Source organism: Macaca mulatta, chromosome 15, assembly GCF_049350105.2.
Source record: "Macaca mulatta isolate MMU2019108-1 chromosome 15, T2T-MMU8v2.0, whole genome shotgun sequence".
Taxonomy (NCBI): domain Eukaryota; kingdom Metazoa; phylum Chordata; class Mammalia; order Primates; family Cercopithecidae; genus Macaca; species Macaca mulatta.
In genome coordinates this window covers 13,895,796-13,912,071 of record NC_133420.1, presented here as the reverse complement: position 1 = coordinate 13,912,071, position 16,276 = coordinate 13,895,796, and the positions used below count along the sequence as shown (strand labels likewise).

At 42.8% G+C, this 16,276-nt stretch overlaps 1 long non-coding RNA gene across 2 annotated transcripts in view; it reads left to right on the top strand.

The window, feature by feature from the left end:
• Positions 1–201: 201 nt before the first annotated feature.
• Positions 202–16,276, top strand: part of LOC144334847 (uncharacterized) — a 29,052-nt gene continuing 12,977 nt past the window's right edge. The window contains exons 1-2 of one of the 2 annotated variants that reach the window (XR_013405086.1): positions 202–268; positions 6,367–6,540. This is a non-coding gene — a long non-coding RNA (uncharacterized LOC144334847). Of the gene's footprint in view, positions 269–6,366; positions 6,541–16,276 lie in introns of those variants that run through there. The other variant, XR_013405087.1, reaches the window with a different exon arrangement.

Sequence of the window (16,276 nt, the reverse complement as noted above, 5' to 3'; positions counted from 1 at the left end):
CCCATCTTCTTTAATTAAAGCACAAGATATCGTACTCAATTTCCATTTGATCTTCCAAAAGAAAGGTACTGAATAATCCATACCTGAATTTCATTGATTCAGACTCAGGTCCACCGCTAAGCAGTAAAGGCCAAACGTCCTGTGCTGCCACCTCATGGCCGGCAAAGGGCAATGAAACCCATCGGTCCGGCCATGCAGGGCGCATGCGCGGTCTGCTTGCCGCGGCGAGCCGGGTCTCCAGGGAGGACCTGAGTTTTCTTTACCCAGGGTGAGGAAGGCGCCGCCGCCCTGGCTTTGGGGCTGGGGCCTCTGGGGAGGTTCCGGGTGGGGGCGTTGAAGAGGCAGCTCTTTTTGCAAGGCCCAAGATGGCGGGCCTTGCACAGGCCGCGCTGTTCCGCGCCCTCAGGGCGTCAGTATCCCGTTGGGGCAGGATGCCCCCGCTGGGCCCGGAGCATCCTTGGCGCTGCCCTCGCAGAGCCGCGCTGAGGTTGAGGTGGCGCGGGGGGCCCGGGCTCCGCGAGGAGCGGCAGCAGCGAGGGCTGGAGGACCCGGGCTCCGGGGCTGCGGGGCGTCTGGCCTGGGTGGGACTGAGCCCATCCAGGGACTGGGACTCCCGAGTTTTGGTGCGGGTGGATCCTGGGCAGGCTCAGGACCAAGTCCCTCTCCTTCGACCAAGGAGCGCCCAGAGGCCGGCGGGAGCTCCAGGTTCACCTCCTCCTCCTTCAGGTGTTTACTTTTCCTTTATTTCTGGAAGGCCAGAAATTGGCGCCATCCTTCACATCGGTGAATCGGGACCCTAACACCCATTACCTCAGGTTTATTGTTATTGCTATTAACAGTGTTGGTGGCATTATCACTAAGATCATCATTGTTGTTATTGTCATTCATGATTATTAGCAGGTGTGTTCATCATTTTGTCTCACTATGCTTTTTTTTTTTTTTTTGTGATTGGTTTTGTATGACGTTGAATTGAACTTCTCTAATCTTGACTAGTGTTGTCAGATTCCTGAAGAGCATTCCGGAGGACAGCCCCTGCCTTTAGTGCAGCCACAGAATTTCGTGGGCACAGGAGAGCACCTAGAATATTCCCCTTTCATTGCACAGCAGCTTTGGGAAATGGTGGCTGCCTGGCTCTGAGATGAGGTGGAAAAGACCGGATACTGGGGCAAGTGATATCACCTCCACTGGTGTTTTTATGAAGCCAAGTGCACTGTCTCCCACGTAGACTTAGAATAAAATCTGATGGCTCTAAAAGGCCATATTTGCCCTTCCTGGACTTCCTGGGAGCCTTTAAATCTTGTGTGGTTCCTAGAGTGGTTAGGTTGCCATATCTGTGCCTCGTATGGCAGCACCAGTCTTTTCTGGGCCAACAAGGGCACTTAGAATGTTTCCAGAAGCTCAGGCATGCTGTCTCTGTTCCACCCTTCTGTTCAATGGCAATTCAATGGGTCCCTGGCTGACATAGAACATCCTGCAGAGGGATGGGCTTGGGTGACTTCCTGGCCAGCCTTTCCAGGCAGTTATCTTTGAGAAACTTGAAGAGACTCACAGAAGCCATTCACTGGTATTTCATGACTGCAAGTGGGGTTTCTGGTTCCTTGAGTTTACTTAGAATATTTGAATGGCTCTGAATGGCCAAGAAACCCTCTCTGGTCTTGGAAGCTGCCAAAAGCTATTACTGGGCCTTGGAAGAGTCTTTAAAATTTTTCCAGGTACAGCTGAGAATAGGAAACTTTTCCAGGTCTAGCCCAACCAGCTCAGGTCGAGTCCTGAAAAACTGGTGGGTATTGGGGGAGCTCATCTTATAAAAGAGCAATTGGTGGCAAAGCTGGGTCTCCAGGACAGCTGTGTGTGTATATGTCTGCAGAGCATGCCTTGTGGTCATCTTTAGTAACTGAACACCATTTGTGAATGGATAAACTATATTCCTTGCTGTACAATAATGAAAAATCCATACTAACAATGGTACTAATAAAAATATTGATGAATATTAACAGGAATGATGATCATCATGATACTAGTACTAGTGGTTATAATACTGATAATAATACTAACCCTATGGACTTGGGACATACAAGTTTTCCCTAAGTGGATAATAGGCATAAATATTTGGTGGTGTAGGGTTATTTCAAGTCCCAGAAAGCAAGGATGAACATCTAGAACGAGAAGAAAAACAATCTGGAGGTTGACATGTGCACACCTGGGGACTCCTGTGTTAACTTCTGCTGTTTCAGCCTAAGAGGGAATGTTAATATAACCCTGGTCCTGCAACACCATGCTGACCAACACCTACCAGCTTTCAGGAGATAAGATAGCTGGCTGATGGGGCAGGGATCCAGAGAAGATACGTGTCCAGACCCGTACATTTGCCCAGCGGCCGAGTTCATGACAAGCAAAAAACCCCAGGACAATGTCATTCCCAGCCACCTGACTGTCATCTGCTCTTTCATGGTCCCTCTCTACTGGTACCTCTAGGCACTGGCATGTCCTCCAGAGGCTGTAGGAGGGCATCATACTCAGTACTCTCCCACCTGCAGGAGGCAAGAAAGATGGAAAGAGCTAAATACCATGGCTTCTGGGTTCTTTTTGGTGGGCATAGCATATTTTGCATTTGCTTTACTAATGGTGGAACCCAGTCAGTGGTTTGCAATACAGCTCTGGATGACTCTGGACACCTGTAGAGATTTTGACAATTTCCAGAAGGTCACAAGTTCTTGGAGGACTTTTTCACAAGTTCTTTGACTGAAAAAGTGGCTCAAAGAACTACTGTACTGACTTAGAAAATATTGCAGAGGCTGGGCGCGGTGGCTCATGCCTGTAATACCAGCACTTTGGCAGGCCGAGGCGGGCAGATTTCGAGGTCAGGAGTTTGAGACCAGCCTGAAACCCCGTCGCTACTAAAAATTCAAAAATTAGGCAGGCGTGGTGGCATGCACCTGTAACCCAGCTACTCAGGAGGCTGAGGCGGGAGAATCGCTTGAACCTGGGAGTCGGAGGTTGCAGTGAGCCAAGATTGTGCCACTGGACTCCAGCCTGGGCGACAGTGTGAGACTCTATCGCAAAAAAAAAAAAAAAAAAAAAAAAAAGAAGAAGAAGAAGAAGAAGAAAAAGAAAATGTTGCAGAGACCCTGGTGAACAGGTAGTCCCTCTCCTGCCACTCCAGGTAAAAGTTTCTTGGCCACAAACCTGATTTAGCGGTATCCCTTCATCTTAGGTGGGTAACAGAAAGCCATTCATGACCTATCCAAGCATGGAGGGGGAATTTGACTTAGAAAACTTTTAGGTGGACTAGTTGGTGAAAGAAAGTGCATTCTAGGGCTCACAGGCCTACACATAGAGTTCCTAGCACATAAAGCATATGTATGAATTCTTTCTGAGCCCATGGCAAGACCAGGGTGCACTTCATCCATCTACTATGCTGGTATGAATAGGTACTTGCCCGAAAAAGAAAAGAATAAGTCAGGAAGCCCATTCTTCTACAGGACACCAGCTGGTACAGTAGGAGTCTTGGGGTTGCTGTGGTATGTATGTTTTCAGGTTGTCTTTTAATCATCTTCAGCAAATTCAACAGTCTTCAGAACATAAACAAAATTATTCAACATTGCCTAATAACTACCACAAATGTATCCATGATAAAGAACTGTACCCACATAATAATAACATTAATAGCAATCACAATGGTGTGACATAAATGTCATTTTAATGAAGAGAATAATAAAAAAGCAGATATTTAAGAGCATATTCCTGTAAGCCTGTGACATTGTTCCCATATGAGCCCTCATGTTATTGATTACAGGGAGAGGCTTGGGGCTGCATCTTGAAATATCTTCTGTGATGGCAAAGAAGAGTGGCAGTAGGGAGAATAATTCTGAGCCACACGAGGGCTTGGGCAAAAGTGGAGATGCCTGTGCCACGTGGAAATACATTACAAATGGACTATGGAAAAGGGTCTGGCCAGAGTCTTGCCTGACACAGGTCATACAAAAGCTTTCAGTAGTTCGCCCCAAGAAATGACTGGTCCAGGCTGTAGATGAGAAGCACTGGGCAGACAGATCCACACCCGCTTCCTGAGTCTCAGAAGTCTGGTGTGCATCGAACATTAAGCCCCCAAGCCTACTGAGACTTCACCTCCTGGCTGGTCTTCTACCATCTGATTCTTGAGCCCCATCACGTAAGTGCCATCTCCATACTGGAATTGCTGACAATGTCTGATGGAGGGTTTCACCCTGGGTACTCAGTACCAGCAATGGATGAAATACCAGAAGGAAGGCTCCAGGGCTTCCATAGAAGACACATTCTAAAGTTGCTTGGGTGATCAAATGATCATCTCATAGATTTTCAGCAGAACTGCAGCATTTTGTGAATACCTGAGTGAATGCAGAAAGTATCCAGACGCATGGGCATTCTAGGAAGCTCCCTGTGTAAATCAAATACAAGGAATATCTACTTCTGGGCTCAAAAGCTAACTTAGATAATAAGGAAAGTGAGATGCTGGCAGAAGGCAAATAACTCCACTTCAGTTCCTGAGAGAAAAATGGTTCTGTAACCTCTGAGTTTATTTAGAAAAAGTTTGGAGCCTCAGGAAGACCAAGTATATCATTCCTGATGTTTCCAGGGCAGATTGGACTGCTTAGGCCTCTGAGACTATTCTAAGTCCTCTCAGGTTTCCATGGGAAACCGTAACTCTACTCCTAGAGCTCACACCACCCCCGAGCAAGCTCATTGTTTTCTAAATATTCCAAGGAAGTCCATCCAGGTATGCCTGTATTGGTGAGTTTCACCTTGGACTGGCAGGAGAACTCTGAGAATGATACATCCTGACTTCACTTGATAAAGGTAGGGGAGCCACGAAGTCCAGATCTGGAGAGCACCTGAAACACCAGATGGCAGAAGGACAGTAAGGAGGTGAAGTCAGCTATGGAGTTGGAGCTTCATGTTTAATGCATGTAGGATTCTGAGTTCCAGGACTGATGGGCTGGTGGGGATGAGATACGTGTCTTCTTTGCAGGGAGCCAGGCCAAACCAGCCATCTGGTTGCACTACTGAAAGCTTTTGTGTGCCCAGTGGTAGGCAAGACACAAGTCAAACTCTCTTCACCTCTGGCTGGTAGTCCTTGACTAGAGACGTTTGCACACAAGTGGTCCTATTAGCCGATGCTCTCCTGTGGCTTGCTTTCCTTTCACCTGTTTCTCATGTTTGCCGTCATGGAACACATTTCATAGTGAAATTCTTTGACTCTGACTCCGAATTACACAAGGAGGACCCAATTTGTGAACTTTTCATATATTTAGGAGAATCTCCACATTGATTTTTGTATCCTTATGTTCATATTGTCACCAGTATTAAAATTCTTACTATTTAGGTCATTGCGTTCACTATCATAATTATTAAATATTTTTCATTTATCATTTATTTTTATTGGTTAATTTTTGTGGCAGCTGTTATATAACAATCACTAGAGTTTCTCTATTCATGAAAGATGTCCACGTTAATGGAGGTAACTAGGAGTGTTACTTTACAGGTATGTAAACACAGATAATCTTGGCTGAACTGTGGCTATATTGTCTGGTGTCCCTTTGAAGGTGAAGCCTCTTGTGTTATTCTAAGTGACCTCTGGAGACAGAAACTGTCTCATAATTGCAGGGACGACTTGAGAAGGCATCCTGAGCCTATGCAGAAATGCAGAAGCACTTCCATGATCTAAGCAACCTATGTGAAGGCCTGAAAGCCAAAGCAAAGCTGTCCAACAAAAAGTTTTCCTAGTAACACTGGAGGTCCATCAGTCACTCCTCCTGGTCTGGAAATGCCAGAAATGTCCTCCATGGTTCTTGTGAGGGTCCAGATCTTTTCAAAATCACCTCAGGAGCCACAAAACCACTCCATCCTACCTGAAATTGCAGAATGACTCTTCTTTTGACCAGAGTCTCAAAAATATATTCATTGATAGTTTTGATTCCTGGGAGCCGCCATTGCTTGCAAAAGATGTGCCAGAGACTAGACATTTTCTGTCTCCTCACTTGTCCGGGGAAGACTGAAGTTTTTCTGAAACCCAGAAATGGGAATCTGACCCTCTGAGCAGCCCCAGGATTTTCTAAGTCTTCCAAGCAGAGTGGAAGTTCTGGTGAGGACCCATTGTACCCCCGATGGTCTGGAATCACATAGGATGATGTGTTTAAACAACTCTATGTGGAGATATATTTTCTGAGATATTCCAAGGAGGAGGGACACAACTGGACCAGATGTTAAAAGGGCAGCTGAGCATTAAGTGCCTATGTAGTGTTTGCAGCTTAATGTCCCATGCAGAAGGGGACTCTGGGCTCTTGTGTTAGAATTCAGTGTAATTCTGGGGTCCTGCTTTTCTTCCAGGAAATCCCACTTCCATCTGGATGTCTGGATGAACTACTGAAAGCCACTGAGTGTCCTGCAGCAGGTGAACTGTGGCCAGAGCCCAAGGATGAAGGGGGCTCCTTCCGTCTGTGACTGTGAAGAGGAAGCCTGAGGTATAGCAGACCCAGGCCCCAGAAGGATGGAAAAAATGAGGTAGGGAGTGAGGGGACCTCAGAGGAAGACTGAGGTCTGCAGAATCCCAGGGTCAAGGAGACAGTGCGGTGTCGTGGTGGTGTCCTTGATATTCGAAGAGGGGCGATAATCCATCTCCTGAGTAAAAGCTTCATATGGGGTGAGGAGGGGAGAAGTAAACAGAGAGGAAGCAGGGAAGGCCAAGACAGCGACCAGCCTTAGAGCAATTTTAACCAGAAATGGACACAGACCCTGGACCCCATCGCGAGGTTGCAGGCCAAGGACCGTCTCTAGGCGATGCATAGCTCCCTTGTGGGGTTAGTGGGAGTAGGCATTGTGACGTCTGCAGGGGTATGGAAGGCTGGGCGACGGGAGCAGCTTACTGGGCTGGACCAGAAATACTGAACTTCTTTTCCATCAGTGAAATCCACTTCTGGGTCAGAAAAAACTGCAAGTTCTGGAGGGGCAGGGCCTAGGAGGAGGTCAGGGCCTGAGCCTTCCTGGTTTGACCCCCCTACCCCCCGTGTTTCTGGGTCTGTCCTCACTTCCACCCAGCGGATCTTGAGTATCCTCCTTTGAGTCCCCACGAGTGTGTTGTGTGCGGTGGGGCCAGGCTGCTTCATCCACTGCACGTTAAATGTTTCCAATACTTTCTGGCCAAAGTTTAGAGTTGCCAGACCACTGACTTTGAATGTTGACCTGGTTCCTTTTGAACAGAGTAAAATCTATTGAAGTTTAACGTCACCTCTTTTCATGGATGGTGAAGAGGCAGGCTGTTCAGGCGCAACTGCCTTCAGGTCTGGAGTGCGGCGGAGGTCACTGTGGGTGGTGGGTGAGTCCGGAACCTCTGTGGCTCTAGACTTTCAAATATTTCATTTTTTCTTTTGTAGTTTTTGTTTGTTGCTTGCTTTTTTCACAATGGGAACTGGAATGTAAGATGCAAAACTAGCCTGTGGGGGACATGGATTTTCACAACAGTAACCATAGAGTGTAGTTTCCATTTCTATTCCCTGTTCATGTGGGAGGCAGAGAAGGAAATCAGGTGCTCAGTTCTAGGGACATCACAGGACTAGGACATGTACAGTGAGGGTGGAAGGCAGAGGCATTGCTTTAGGAGAATAAAATTACTGCATGCACACACATATGTATGTATATGGACGTATGTACACAAATATGCATATTTATAGATTCTGTTCTCCCTCTCTCTATATAATTTTCTTTATTTCACACTTGATATGATTTTTTTTAATTATACTTTGTGTTCTAGGGCACATGTGCACAATGTGTAGGTTTGTTACATATGTATACATGTGCCATGTTGGTGTGATGCACCCATTAACTCAGCATTTACATTAGGTATACTTCCTAATGCTATACCTTCCCCCTCCCCCCACCCTACATCAGGCCCCAGTGTGTGATGTTCCCCTTACTGTGTCCAAGTGATCTCATTGTTCAGTTACCACCTATGAGTGAGAACATGCGGTGTTTGGTTTTTTGTTCTTGTGATAGTTTGCTGAGAATGATGGTTTCCAGCTACATCCATGTCCCTACAAAGGACTCAAATTCATCCTTTTTTATGGCTGCATAGTATTCCATGGTGTATATGTGCCACATTTTCTTAATCCAGTCTGTCATTATGGACATTTGGGTTGGTTCCAAGTCTTTGCTATTGTAACATAGCTGCATAGTGCTGCAGTAAACATACATGAGCATGGGTCTTTATAGCAGCATGATTTATAATCCTTTGGGGATATACCCAGTAATAGGATGGCTGGGTCAAATGGTATTTCACGTTCTACATCCTTGAGGAATCGCCACACTGTCTTCCACAGTGGTTGAACTAGTTTACAGTCCCACCAACAGTGTAAAAGTGTTCCTATTTCTCCACATCCTCTCCAGCACCTGTTGTTTCCTGACTTTTTAATGATTGCCATTCTAACTGGTGTGAGGTGGTATCTTATTGTGGTTTTGATTTGCATTTCTCTGATGGCTAGTGATGATGAGCATTTTTTCATATGTCTGTTGGCTGCATAAATGTCTTCTTTTGAGAAGTGTCCATTCTTATCCTTTGCCCACTTTTGGATGGGGTTGTTTGTTTTTTCTTGTAAATTTGTTTGAGTTCTTTGTAGGTTCTGGATATTAGCCCTTTGTCAGACGAGTAGATTGCCACAATTTTCTCCCATTCTGTAGGTTGCCTGTTCACTCTGATGGTAGTTTCTTTTGCTGTGCAGAAGCTCTTTAGTTTAATTAGATCCCATTTGTCTATTTTGGCTTTTGTTGCCATTGCTTTTGGTGTTGTAGACATGAAGTCCTTGCCCATGCCTGTGTCCTGAATGGTATTGCCTAGGTTTTCTTCTAGGGTTTTTATGGTTTTAGGTCTAACATTTAAGTCTCTAATCCCTCTTGAATTAATTTTTGTGTAAGGAGTAAGGAAGGGATCCAGTTTCAGCTTTTTATTTATGGCTAGCCAATTTTCCCAGCAGCATTTATTAAATAGGGAATCCTTTCCCCATTTCTTATTTTTGTCAGGTTTGTCAAAGATCAGATGGTTGTAGAAGTGTGGTATTATTTCTGAGGGCTCTGTTCTATTCCATTGGTCTATAGCTCTGTTTTGGTACCAGTACCATGCTGTTTTGGTTACTGTAGCCTTGCTGTATAGTTTTAAGTCAGGTAGTGTGATGCCTCCAGCTTTGTTCTTTTGACTTAGGATTGTCTTGACAATGCGGGCTCTTTTTTGGTTCCATATGAACTTTAAAGTGGTTTTTTTCCAATTCTGTAAAGGAAGTCATTGGTAGCTTAATGGGGATGGCATTGAATCTATAAATTACCTTGGGCAGTATGGCCATTTTCACAATATTGATTCTTCCTGTTCATGAGCATGGAATGTTCTTCCATTTGTTTGTGTCCTCCTTTATTTCATTGAGCAGTGGTTTGTGGTTCTCCTTGAAGAGGTCCTTCACATCTGTTGTAAGTTGGATTCCTGGGTATTTTATTCTCTTTGAAGCAATTGTTAATGGGAGTTCATTCATGATTTGGCTCTCTGTTTGTCTGTTATTGGTGTATAAGAATGCTTGTGATTTTTGCACATTAATTTTGTATCCTGAGACTTTGCTAAAGTTGCTTATCAGTTTGAGGAGATTTTGGGCTGAGACGATGGGGTTTTCTAAATAGACAAGCATGTTATCTGCAAACAGGGACAGTTTGACTTCTTCTTTTCCTAATCAAATACCCTTTATTTCTTTCTCTTGCCTGATTGCCATGGCCAGAACTTCCAACACTATGTTGAATAGGAGTGGTGAGAGAGGGCATCCCTGTCTTGGGCCAGTTTTTAAGGGGAATGCTTCCAGTTTCTGCCCATTCAGTATGATACTGGCTGTGGGTTTGTCATGAATAGCTCTTATTATTTTGAGATACGTTCCATCAATACTGAATTTATTGAGAGTTTTTAGCATGAAGGGTTGTTGAATTTTGTCAAAGGCCTTTTCTGCATCTATTGAGATAATCATATGGTTTTTGTCTTTGGTTCTGTTTATATGTTGGATTACGTTTATTGATTCGAGTATGTTGTACCAGCCTTGCATCCCAGGGATGAAGCCCACTTGATCATGGTGGATAAGCTTTTTGATGTGCTGCTGGATTCGGTTAGCCAGTATTTTATTGAGGATTTTTGTGTCAATGTTTATCAGGCATATTGGTCTAAAATTCTCTTGCTTTGGTGTGTCTCTGCCAGGCTTTGGTATCAGGATGATACTGGCCTCATAAAATGAGTTAGAGAGGATTCCCTCTTTTTCTATTGATCGGAATAGTTTCAGAAGGAATGGTACCAGCTCCTCTTTGTACCTCTGGTAGAATTCAGCTATGAATCTTTCTGGTCCTGGACTTTTTTTGGTTAGTAGGCTATTAATTATTACCTCAATTTCAGAGCCTGCTATTGGTCTCTTCAGGGATTCAAATTCTTCCTGGTTTACTCTTGGCAGAGTGTATGTGTCCAGGAATGTATCCATTTCTTCTAAGTTTTCTAGTTTATTTGCGTAGAGGTTTTTATAGTATTCTCTGATGGTAGTTTGTATTTCTGTGGGGTCGGTGGTGATATCCCCTTTATCATTTTTTATTGCATCTATTTGATTCTTCTCTCTTTTCTTCTTTATTAGTCTTGCTAGCGGTCTATCAATTTTGTTGATCTTTTCAAAAAACTAGCTTCTGGATTCATTGATTTTTTGAAGGGTTTTTTGTGTCTCTGTCTCCTTCAGTTCTGCTCTGATCCTAGTTATTTCTTGCCTTCTGCTAGCTTTTGAATGTGTTTGCTCTTGCTTCTCTAGTTCTTTTAATTGTGATGTTAGGGTGCCAATTTTAGATCTTTCCTGCTTTCTCTTGTGAGAATTTAGTGCTATAAATTTCCCTCTACACACTGCTTTAAATGTGTCCCAGAGATTCTGGTATGTTGTATCTTTGTTCTCATTGGTTTCAAAGAACATCTTTATTTCTGCCTTCATATCGTTATGTACCCAGTAGTCATTCAAGAGCAAGTTGTTCAGTTTCCATGTAGTTGAGTGGTTTTGATTGAGTTTCTTAATCCTGAATTCTTGTTTGATTGCACTGTGGTCTGAGAGACAGTTTGTTATAATTTCTGTTCTTTTACACCTGCTGAAGGGTGCTTTACTTCGAACTATGTGGTCAATTTTGGAATAAGTACAATGTGGTGCTGAGAAGAATGTGTATTCTGTTGATTTGGGGTGGAGAGTTCTGTAGAAGTCTATTAGGTCCGCTTGGTGTAGAGTTGAGTTCAATTCCTGGATATCCTTATTAACTTTCTGTCTTGTTGATCTGTCCAATGTTGACAGTGGGGTGTTAAATTCTCCCACTATTATTGTGTGGGAGTCTAACTCTCTTTGTAAGTCTCTAAGGCCTTGTTTTATGAATCTGGATGCTCGTGTATTGGGTGCATATATATTTAGGATAGTTAACTCTTCTTGTTGAATTGATCCTTTTATCATTATGTAATGACCTTCTTTGTCTCTTTTGATCTTTTTGGTTTAATGTCTGTATTATCAGAGACTAGGATTGTAACCCCTGCCATTTTTTTGTTTTCCATTTGCTTGGTAGATCTTCTTCCATCCCTTTATTTTGAGCCTATGTGTGTCTCTGCACGTGAGATGGGTCTCCTGAATACAGCAAACTGATGGGTCTTGACTCTTTATACAACTTGCCAGTCTGTGTCTTTTAATTGGAGCATTTAACCCATTTACATTTAAAGTTAATATTGTTATGTGTGAACTTGATCCTGTCATTATGATGTTAGTTGGTTATTTTGCTCATTAGCTGATGCAGTTTCTTCCTAGCATGGATGGTGTTTACATGTTGGCATCTTTTTGCAATGGCTAGTACTGTTTGTTCCTTTCCATGTTTAGTACTTCCTTCAGGAACCCTTGTAGGGCAGGCCTGGTGGTGTCAGAATCTCTCAGCATTTGCTTGTCTGTAAAGGATTTTATTTCTCCTTCACTTACGAAACTTAGTTGACTGGATATGAAATTCTGGTTTGAAAATTCTTTAAGAATGTTGACAATCAGCCCCCACTCTCTTCTGGCTTGTAGAGTTTCTGCCAAGATATCTCCTGTTAGTCTGATGGGCTTCCCTTTGTGGGTAATGTAACCTTTCTCTCTGGCTGCCCTTAACATTTTTTCCTTCTTTTCAACTTTGGTGAATCTGACAATTATGTGTTTTGGAGTTGCTCTTCTAGAGGAGTATCTTTGTGGCATCCTCTGTATTTCCCGAATTTGAATGTTGGCCTGCCTTGCTGGGTTAGGGAAGTTCTCCTGGATGATATCCTGCAGAGTATTTTCCAACTTGGTTCCATTCTCCCCATCACTTTCAGGTACACCAATCAGATGTAGATTTGGTCTTTTCACATAATCCCATATTTCTTGGAGGCTTTGTTCATTTCTTTTTACTCTTTCTTCTTTAAATTTCTCTTCTTGCTTCATTTGATTCATTTGATCTTCAATCTCTGATACTCTTTCTTCCAGTTGATCAAGTCGGTTGCTGAAGCTTGTGGATTTGTCATGTAGTTCCTGTGTCATGGTTTTCATCTCTATCACGTCGTTTATGGACTTCTCTGCATTGGTTATTCTAGTTACCCATTCGTCAAATCTTTTTTCAAGGTTTTTAGTTTCTTTGTGCTGGGTTCATAGTTCCTCCTTTAGTTCTGAGAAGTTTGATCAACTGAAGCCTTCCTCTCTCAACTTGTCAAAGTCATTCTCCATCCAGCTTTGTTCTGTTGCTGGTGAGGAGCTGCGTTCCTTTGGATGGGGAGAGGTGCTCTGATTTTTTGAATTTTGAACTTTTCTGCACTGCTTTTTCCCCCTCTTTGTGGTTTTATCTACCTTTGGTCTTTGATGATGTTGATGTATGGATGAGGTTTTGGTGTGGATGTCCTTTCTGTTTGTTAGTTTTCCTTCTAACAGTCAGGACCCTCAGCTTCAGGTCTGTTGGAGTTTGCTTGAGGTCCACTCCAGGTAGGCTACTCCCAGTTAGGCTCTCCAGTTAGGCTACTCGGGGGTCAGTGACCCACTTGAGCAGGTAGTCTGTCAGTTCTCAGATCCCAACCTCCATGCTGGGAGAATCACTACTCTCTTCGAAGCTGTCAGACAGGGACATTTACATCTGCAGAGGTTTCTGCTGCTTTTTGTTTAGCTATGCCCTGTCCCCAGAGGTGGAGTCTACAGAGACAGGCAGGCCTCCTTGAGCTGCAGTGGGCTCCACCCAGTTCGAGCTTCCTGGCTGCTTTGTTTACCTACTTAAGCCTCAGCAATGGTGGGCACCCCTCCCCCAGCCTCACTGCCACCTTGCAGTTAGATCTCAGACTGCTGTGCTAGCAATGACAGAGGCTCTGTGGGCTTGGGACCCTCTGAGCCAGGCATGGGATATAATCTCCTGGTGTGTTGTTTGCTAAGACCCTTGGTAAAGCACAGTATTGGGTGGGTGTGACCCAATTTTCCAGTGTTCTGTGTCACAGTTTCCCTTCACTAGGAAAAGGAATTCCCTTCCCCCTTGCACTTCTTAGGTGATGTGATGCCTTGCCCTGCTTCGGCTCTGACTCATTGGGCTGCGCCCACTGTCCTGCACCAACTGTCCAACATGCCCTAGTGAGATGAACCCGGTACCTCAATTGGAAATGCAGAAATCACCCATCTTCTGTGTTGTTCACGCTGGCAGCTGGTGGCTGGAGCTGTTCCTATTCGGCCATTGTGGCACCAACCTCACTTGATATGATTTCTAAATTTAAATACCTTTGAGACAAACGCGAATTGTGAAGGGATTTAAAAATGTCAGTGAAAATGGAATTAAAAATAAAAATATAAATATCAACTTTATTTCTCAATATAATCTCTACTGAGGTCAAGACACTGCATTAAGGGATGATCCCAACCATTCAGTCCATTGCTAAAGAACTGAGGGTCATGGGAATTTAACCATGTCAATGCAGTCTTCTACTATTAACTAAAGAAAAATGGGTGCCCTTTACAGTTATTTCAAGATTAGGAAAAATAAGGTTAGAAGAAACCAAATCAGGACTGTAATGTTGATGCCTAATAATTTCCCATGAAAACTCTTTCAAAATTACCGGTGTTTGTCGAGAGGAAGGAACAGAAGTGTTGTTGTGGTGCAGAGGGACTCTCTAGTGAAGCTTTACAGGGCACTTTTCTGCAAAAGTATTTGCTAATTTTCTCTAAGAACTCTTCTACTAAGCAAATATTATGGTGCTTTGATCCTACAGAACGTCAACAAGCAAAATGCCTTGAGCATCCCCAAAACCTCTATGGCTTTTGCTTTTGAGAAGTTTGCTTTTGCTTTGACTGGAGCACTTCTACCTCTTGGTAGCCATTGTTTTAATTGTGCTTTGCCTTCAGGATCCTATTGATAAAGTCAATTTCACTCCCTGTTATAATTCTTCAAAATAATGCTTCAGGATCTTGATTCTGCTTGTTAAAAATAGTCACTAATAGCTCTACTTTTGTCCATAGCTGATCTAGGCACAAGGGTATTCGGGACTCACCAAATGTAAAGTTTCTCAACTTTCACTTTATAGTCAGTGTTGTGTAAGCTGAACCAATTGAGATGTCTGTGGTGTTGGCTATAATATCTCTCGTTAATTGTCAGTTCTCCTCAATTAGGGCATAGAAACAATTTTTTTCTCTCAAAAATTGGAATGGGTGCCCCTCCTCTGTGGGCTTCATCTTCAACATTGTCTTACCTCTTCTTAGAATCAGGTATCCGTTTGTAAACGACTGATCCTTCAGGTCATTTTTCCCATAGACTTTTCATAAAGAATAATTTATTTCACCGTTTTTTGTACCCCAGCTTCACCATAAATTTGATGTTTGTTCTTATTTCAGGTTTGGCAGAATTCAAGTTCGGCAGAATTCATGTGGCTCTTTTCAGACTGATGTTTTAAATCCTGTTCACATATGTTAAAACAGGTCCGGGCATGGTGGCTCACGCCTATAATCCCTGCACTTTGGGAGGTTGGCCAAAATGGCAAAACCCTGCCTCGACAGAAAATACAAAAATTAGCCTCTACAAAAAATACAAAAATTAACCAGACAAGGTCCCAACTACTTGGAAGGCTGAGGCAGGAGAATCGCTTCAACTTGGGAAGCAGAGGTTACTTTGAGCCAAGATTGCTCCACTGCACTGCAACCTCGGTGAGAGGAGTGAAACCCTGTCTCAAAAATAAAAAAAAGTTAAAATAAACTAGCATATGTGTGTTTTGATGCAAAAGCTAAAAGTTCATGCATAGTTTTGTCATAATTGTTATTTTGCATGAACTTATTGAAGCCCCCTATTATTTGCCATAATTTTGTCATCTTATTAATTTCTATATAAATACAGAATTTCCAATTTGTGTAAACATTTCTTCCCAGTTACTGAACAATTATTTTAAATTTGAAAAATATGAGCTATTTTAATCTATATATTTTTTTCTACTTCTGAATATTTTAGAGAAAATATGGATAATGAAACTTGTAAAATGGAGATGTTTGGAAGTTTCTGTTACCAATGACAAATTAATTTTTAAATAATTTCAGGAAAATTTAGGTGAATGTCTGTACTTTCATATGAACATTCATAGTAAAACAGATTTTTGAATTTATACCCTTGATAAACTTTAATGTAAAATATGTGAGTAAATGTGTACTTTTCCGTTCCCCATGAACATTCTCAAATTTATACTATCTGGATTTTCTCAGGACAAATTACAAGCTGTATATGCTGCTGAAGTATCTCAAAGATTAAGTCCCAAAGAGAGTGCCCTACTGTTTTTCCAATATTAATTTCTAAGTTTTTCCAAGTTACAAGTTTTTTTTTTCATAAAATATAAAATGTTTTGCCTCCAGCAGAAATACATTTTGGAACATAACTTTCCTGTACGTAAGGGGTATAAAGGAAGCTTGGATTTGTTCTGAGAAAGAGAGAGGGTACTTCTGCCCATTGCCATGCACATCTGATTTTAGAGCTGAATGCCTTTCTGAGCTTGGCTCACTCCTCTCAAACTTGCTGGTAAATGGACACAAATTAAAGAGAAATAATTGTACACCATTTGGGATCAAGGAATCCAGATATCTGAACCATTGTTTATTATTTGACCCTCCCACCCTCTCACCCTTCCAGATCTCTAGTGTCTATCATTCCACTTCTATGTCCAGGTGTACAATTATTTAAATCACACTTACAAATGAGAACTTCATGTGTTCATTTG